This window comes from Zingiber officinale, chromosome 6A, assembly GCF_018446385.1.
Source record: "Zingiber officinale cultivar Zhangliang chromosome 6A, Zo_v1.1, whole genome shotgun sequence".
Lineage (NCBI taxonomy): Eukaryota > Viridiplantae > Streptophyta > Magnoliopsida > Zingiberales > Zingiberaceae > Zingiber > Zingiber officinale.
This window is the reverse complement of record NC_055997.1, coordinates 48,715,369-48,723,325: the sequence shown is the minus strand read 5'-3', so window position 1 is coordinate 48,723,325 and position 7,957 is coordinate 48,715,369.

The window sequence follows — 7,957 nt, the reverse complement described above, 5'->3', positions numbered from 1 at the left end:
CTGACAAGTGATGGTCCAAGTAATTGACATCCACCACTTGTACTCTTTCTATCTATTTTGCAGCCAGCATAGTTTGAGTCTGAGTAACCTATTAGATCAAAATTAGTTGTTCTTGGACACCAAATTCCTGCATTTGGTGTTCCTTTTAGATATCTAATTTTTTTTTACATTAGTTAAGTGGGATTCCTTAGCACATATTTAGTATCTAGCATACATACTAACTGCAAATAAAATATCAGGTTGACTTGTAGTTAAGTAAATGAGGTTGCCTATAGCACTCCTATAATATTTTAGGTCTACGAGTTTTCCATTTGGATCATTATCTAAGGTTGTGTTAATTGTCATTGGTGTTTTTATTTCTTTGGCATTTTCCATTTCAATTTTTTTAAGTAATTCTTTGATATATTTTTGTTGATAAACATAATTTCCTTAACTAGTTTGTTTAATCTGTAATCCTAAAATGTAAGTTAGTTTACCTACTAGGCTTATTTCAAATTCTTGTTCCATTAGGTTTATAAATTCTTATAAAATTTTTGAATTGGTTGAACCAAAGATTATGTCATCTACATATACTTGGGCTATAAAGATATCTTGTTTAATTAATTTTACAAATAGTGTTGGATCAATTTTTCCTTGGTTAAATCCTTTGGAAATTAGGTAGGAGGTCAACTTCTCATACCAGACCCTAGGTTCTTGTTTAAGACCATACAAGACTTTCTTAAGTTTAAAGATATGATCAAGATGATCTAGACTCTCAAACCCGGGTGGTTGACTTACATAAACCTCTTCTTTTATTAGCCCATTTAAAAAGGCAGACTTAACATCCATTTAATAAAGCTTAAATCATTTATGGGTTGCATAGCTAAGTATCATTCTAATGGACTCAAGTCTGGCTATTGGGACATATGTTTCATCATAGTCAAGTCCCTCTACTTGACTAAACCCTTTAGCCATTAGTCTAGCCTTGTTTCTAACAATTTCTCCATTTTCACTTAGTTTATTTCTGAATACCCATTTTGTTTCTATTACCTTTTTATTAACACGTAGTGGTACTAAGTCTCATACTTTATTTCTTTCAAATTGGGCTAGTTCTTCTTGCATAACTATGATCCAGTTTGGGTCAAGTAGAGATTCTTCCATCATTTTGGGTTCAATTTTAGAGATTAAGGTAATTTGACTTAGATTTCTAAAAGCTGATCTAGTTTGAACTCTTAGGTCTAGGTCATCAATTATTTGATCAATTGAATGGTTTGGGTTAGCTCTTATGGTTATAATAGGTTCATTCTCTTGAAGTTGATGTTCTTCTTCATATTCATGGCTTAGGTTTTCACTTGCTCTCCATTGACTAGTATTACCTCGAACAAAATCAATTGTTTGAATTGGGGTTTGTTCTAAGTTTTGGTTGGATTCTTCAAATTTTACATTTATGGTTTCCTATATTCTTAGAGTGTTTTTGCTATATACTCGGTAACTTCTACTATTTAATGAATAACCTATAAAATTTCATTTTTTATTTTTGAGGTAAATTTACCTAAGTGTTCTCTTGTGTTTAAAATATACACTGGCACCCGAATACTTTAAAGTATTTGATATTGGGTATTTTATTATAATAATGTTCAAATGAAGTTTTATTATGGTTTTTATTTATCATGGTTCGGTTTTCTACATAGTAGGTTGTAGTAACAGCTTATGCCCAAAAATATTTTGAAAGCTGATATTCATTTCGCATTGTCCTGGAGGCTTCAAGTAGAGTTTTATTCTTTCTTTCCACTATTCCATTCTATTGGGGTTTCTAGGGTATGAAAATTCGTGATGATAATCATTTTCAAGGCAAAATAGATTAAAGTTATTATTTTTAAATTCACCTCCATTATCACTTTTTATTCGTTTAATTTTTTGGCCTTTTTCATTTTCAGTTTGTTGCAAAAATTACTAAAGACTTCAAATGTTTCATCTTTATTTTTTAAGAATTTTACCCATGTGAATCTAGAGTAATCATCTATTATTACTAGACAATAAAGACTCCCATTTATGGATTTGATTCTATGGGAGTCAAATAAGTCCAAATACAATAGTTCTAGTATCGAGTTAGTTTGAGTTTGATTAGTTGATTTGTGTGTTGATTTGGTTTGATTTCCTTGTTGACAAGCATTACAGTTTATTGCTTCTAAGTTGGATAATTTTGGTAAACCTCTAACTAAATCATTTAATTTTGTTAAGTTTCTAAAGTTTGTGTGGGATATTCTTCTATGTCATAACCAAGTTTATTCTTTTTATGTCAAGTGACACTTAAGTGAAAAGACAATTAAATTGATTACATAGATGTTGTCTTTCCTAAATCCTTTTAGGTTTATTTTAGGGTTATCTAAGTGTTTGATTAAGCATTCAGAAGATAAAAACCTAACCTTATATTTAGAATCACACAGTTGACTAATGTTAAGTAGATTATATTTGAAGTTATCAACTAATAACACTCTTTTAACAACAAAGTCAGTTTTGAGTTCTATATTACCTATCCCAATTACCTTGAGTTTGCTGTTGTTTCCAAATGTAACTGTTCCTAAGCTTTTTTATGTTGGTTGAGTGAATTTGGTATGATCTCCAATCATATGTCTGAAATACTCACTGTCCAATATCCACTTTATTTCCTACAAAGAGGTAGGAATTTCTTTATTAATTGGATAGATTAAGTTGAATTCGAATTTTACAGTTTAGATTTAATTTTAATCTTTAACTTATTGTTTAAGTTAACTTAATTTAATTTAATTTATTTACTTAAATTTAAATTTAAATGAATTTAATTTAAATTTAAATTAATTTAATTTAATTTAATTTAAATTTAATTATTTTGCCTTAATCATCTCACCTAATCTTATACTTTCAATCAAGGAATCCAATGATTTTGTAAGATGAATTAAGTTCAATTTCAGGGTTTAGTTTAACTTTGTATTAGATTCAAGTTTAGCTTTGAGCTCAATAAATAGGTATTCTTTGAATAAACTTCTGGGGTATGGTGAGTCACTTGGATATCATTAAAATAACCATGCCTTCGGAGTTTTCCAAATAGTCCTATCCACTGAACTTAGTACAAAATCTTGGTCTAACTAGTTAGGATTCATAAGGGGTAGTTTCAGTTAGTTCCACTAAGTCAAATGCACCAGGTCGAAGCCATATCTTCTTAGACATGCATAGATAGAATTTTCCTAACTTACTCTCATCCAAAACATCACTAGTACCGTAGGTCAAGTTTAACTTTTGTCCCATTTTAGACTAGTCCTAATTACCCATTTGGGTAAATTGTTATTTTTGGAGGTACCAACTATTTTGGAGCATCCCCCTAAATTATTGGGCTTAGATTTTAAGTTTGCATTTGTGTCGTTTTGTTTTATAGTTATAATAGACTTGATTGTAATTTGAGTTTAGATTAATTTTGTTTTTACTTGATCTAGGTTTAGTTCAATTTGTTTTATATGGCTTTATTGGTTTTATCTTAGAGGGAGTAATTGAATTTGAGTTAATTGATTTATTTAGTTTATTTGGTTTTAGATAATGTATTTTATTTTTAGGTAGGTAGTATTGGTTGAGTCCTACTTGCGTGGTTAGACACGCTTTTGGAACCCAAGTCTTAATTTGGTTTTTTACTTTAGTTAACTAAGGATATAAAGATTTTGTTAGTCGAGCTAGACTTGTATCTGAGTCCATACTTGGTGTACACAACTTTTTGTGATCCAAGTATCATGTCGAGATACTTAGATCTTATTGTAAATTTCTCTAGTAATTGTTTTAGTTCAAATATTTCACTTATCAACCTGGAATTTGTAACACCCTACCCTCCTCACTACTGGACTGTGAGGGCGGAGCGCTACTGGACTACTAACTTTACTTAACTAACATTGCACACATGTTGATAGTAATTCCTAAAACTCTTGGAGAACTCAAAACATACAATTAACTAGCAGCGGAAGACTAAATGACTCATCTAATACATTCTACTCAACTCTTTGTTAATAAATTCTTATGCTAGATCCCAAGGCTTCTATAGTCCAGGCATCACACATCCATCCGCACCGCCTTGTCGCCTTCCTTTTCTATAGCTTTTCCTTTCCTTTATCTGCAGTAAGAGGAAATGCATCTATAAGCAAAATTGCTTAGTAAGCGCTATCTAACTCACAAAACTCGAATATGCATGTGAATATACTGAAATCTAAAAGCTGAATGCTCAAAAGGAAAACTACTCATGCTCATCTACAAGCAAAAGAAACATACTGAAATGCTAAACGTGTAAAACAAATCTATACAATCATGCTAGCATAATCTTGCTGAATTTTAAACACTTTCTGAATCTTATTTCACTTGTTCAAAAACTTATACTTATAATACTTCAAAATAATAATCAACTTTCTTCTTGGGCCCAGGCGTAGTACCATCTTATCCGCGTTCCCTAATAGGTTGGGGTAGCGAGCCACCAATCCTAAAAGAGCAGACCTCGGTCTACCAGGGCCAAGACCTTGGAATTGGACACCTGGATTTGTTTAACGACAACCTCGGAAGTCGGGTACTAGCCTCTTAAATAAAGTAAAATACTTGTAATCTTTTATTACTTCTAATATATAATGCCTCGGCATTTTCTTTAAGTACCTTGTGTGCCAAAATCCCTAAAGTCTTGACTTTGGGATCTACTTAAGGCCTTGGTCTTTTTCTTTCTTTTCTTTATCTTTCTTATACTTGTTAATACCTCTAATAAAAGAATGCTTCTTTAAAAACTGAAATGTTTAAACAAATTCTAACTTTGACATGCATAAACAAAAATCTGCATACTATGCTAATCAAAATTCTGCATACTATTCTAATAAAGATTCTGCATTCTATGCTACACTATTTTTGCATACTATGCAAACATAAAATCTGCATTATAAACTTAATTAAAATCTGCAATATAAGCTCTACATAAAAATCTACATTATAAGTTTAATTAAAATCTGCACTATAGGCTTAATTAAAAATCTGCACTATAAGCGCTTAATTAAAATCTGCAATATAAGCTCTACATAAAAATCTGCATTATAAGCTTAATTAAAATCTGCACTATAGGCTTAATTAAAAATCTGCACTATAAGCGCTTAATTAAAATCTGCAATATAAGCTCTACATAAAAATCTACATTATAAGCTTAATTAAAATCTGCATTATATGCTTAATTAAAAATCTGCACTATAAGCGCTTCTTATGCTTCGAATTCAAAAAGAACAAAGGTTCGAAACTACTCCTACTGTAGGTGAGAAGCACTTATCTTGATTCTTGGACTCACAACCGAACAAAAAAGGCTTCTAGGACCTTGGCCGGCCGCCGGAGATGATGCCCTAACTCCCTTTCGTTTTCTGCCCGAGCTCCGCCATCGTACGCAGAAGAGAAGGAGAGAATGGTTTAAGTCACGGGAAAACAGAGCATCAACTTATCCCTTTTTATAACTTAATATTTCTGTTAACTCCTTAAATAAATTCGCTATCTTTTCTAAACAGACAAATCCAACATTAACTTATCCCTTTTATAATATTCTGTTAACTATCTTAAATAAATTCGCTACCTTTTCTAAACAGACAAATCCAACATCAACTTATCCCTTTTATAATCCAATATTCTGTTAACTATCTTAAATAAATTCGCTGCCTTTTCTAAACATAAAAATTCGTTTGCCCACCTGGTCAGCTGGGTTTTGACCGAGCCAAAGGTCGTGGGTTCAATTCTCGGCTTGGATATTTTTTTGTCGAAACTTCCTTCGTTTAGTAAAAATACCAAACAACCTCCAAAAATTACATAAAAATACTCTAAAAATTTCTAAAAATCCCTAGAATATTTCTATAGCATTTTTAAATATTTTTAAATTACTTTTAGGACTCTAATTGAGGAAATTTGGGTCGTTACAGAATTATCCTCCTCAAGTTTTGCAACTTGAGTCAGGATTTCAGGTTGAATCAATTCAGTTGTTGAATTTGATTTTAATCATTCATTAAGTATCTTATTTTCTTTTGTTAGTTTATTTATTTAATTATTTCTAAAGTTAGTTAATTTCTTATTTAAATATACAATAATTTTAAAAAACTTTTTGCTCAAACTAAAATATACTTCATCGGAACCTTCGCAAACAAGTGTGGACTCATGGCTCAACTTGGGTTCGGACCCCGTATTTCGATTCACTCTCCGATTATAGTCCATACACCATCAGTGCAAGGTAGTTGATGTACTTTGGTTCTTCGCCATCCGATTCCTCCGCGGACGATTCGTCCCAAGTCGCCTTAAGGGCTTTCTTCTTATTTAGACTCAGGTAGTCGTTCCTGTAGTGCCCCTTTTTGTTGCATCCAAAGTATGCCACATTCTTGTTGTTAGAGTTAGAGGTGGAGTTGATCTTCTACAGGTCCTTATTGGCGAAGTTCTTCTTTCTCCTGGTGAATATTTTTCTTACCAAGTTCACCAGGTATTCTTCATCATCTGAGTCTGGATTAGACTCGACTTCAGGTTTCGGCTTAGTCCTAGATTTTCTTTCGACGTATAAAAAAATACCTTTCTCGATTTTGGCGTTAGTCTGTTTGTGTAGCTGCAATTCACAAAAAAAGTTCGTCTAATTTTAACTTGGACATATTCCTCGAAATCTTATAGGCATCCATGATGGATGCCCACAGTGCATTTCGAGGAAATGAGTTTAATGCATATCTTATTAGATCCTGATTCTCCATTTGGTGGCCAATTGTGTGAAGTCCTTTGAGGATATCCTTTATCCTCGCATGCAGCTAACTAGAAATCTCACCTTCCTACATTTTAACATTAAATAATTTATTTAAAAACAAATCCCTCTTTGTTACTTTTGCGTCGTTGGTTCCCTCGTGCAGTTCTATAAGCTTCTCCCATAGTTCCTTTGCATTCTCGCGTGGGCCGACGCGGTTCAGCTCCTCCTTCATTAGCTCGCATTAGATTATGTTGAGAGCCTTGAAATCGATCTAGGCCTTCTTCTTCATTTCCAAATTTAATTTTCTGGGTCTATTGGAATTCTGGAGTTGTCGACGGGTGCCTTGTATCCTTTGGTGACGTTGAACCATTGGTTAAAGTCGGTCTTAGATACGCCTCCATTCGCCTCCTCCAGTAGGGGAAGTCGTATCCTTTGAACAGGGGAGGACGAGCGGTGTTGTATCCTTCAAGTTGGGTCATTTGAGTACTGAAAAGACAAGACTAAAGAGAGTACCAAGACTTGATCTTGGATTAGCAGAGTTTGAGAAATAATAAAATATCGAAGAGCTTGAGTGGTGTTGCACCACCTTTGAGTTAAAATCGAACGAGAAAATATTATCTAAATAGGTAAAGAATTGCCAATTCAAATTGAATACGAAAAACTAAAATTCAAGGAGAAAGCAAATCCCCTTGGCTTGATTGGTGGTTGAACCAATTCAGAGCAAAACCCGCTCTGATACCACTTGTTAGATTGATACGCATGTGAGGGGGGGGGGGAGGGGGTGAATCATGTGGTTTTTGAAAACACATCTTCTCATTTTGAAATCAAAGTATACGCAACAAAAATTTAAAAAAACACAAGAAAACACAGGAGGTTTTACTTGGTTTGGAGCCTTCAGCGACTCCTACTCCAAGACCCAGGTCCCGCGGACCTATCGATGGATAATCCACTAAAAGCCTCATCTGGTACCTCCAGAAGAGATAATCAAGTACAAAGAAGATCGAAGAAGTGCAATAGACTATACTTCCCATTTGCAGAATTTAAGTACAAAAAATGCTACCGACACTTAGGGAATGAAGTAGCTTGTTCGTGTGTCAATGTCTGTCTGTCGACTGCGATCAGAAGTCCTTAAAGCAGTCATCAGGCACAGCAACTTCGTAGCAGAGTCGTAGTAGGAGCTCGGAGCAGTTGGAACCTCAAATGGATGCGTAGTAGCTCGTATATGTGTTGTCCTTT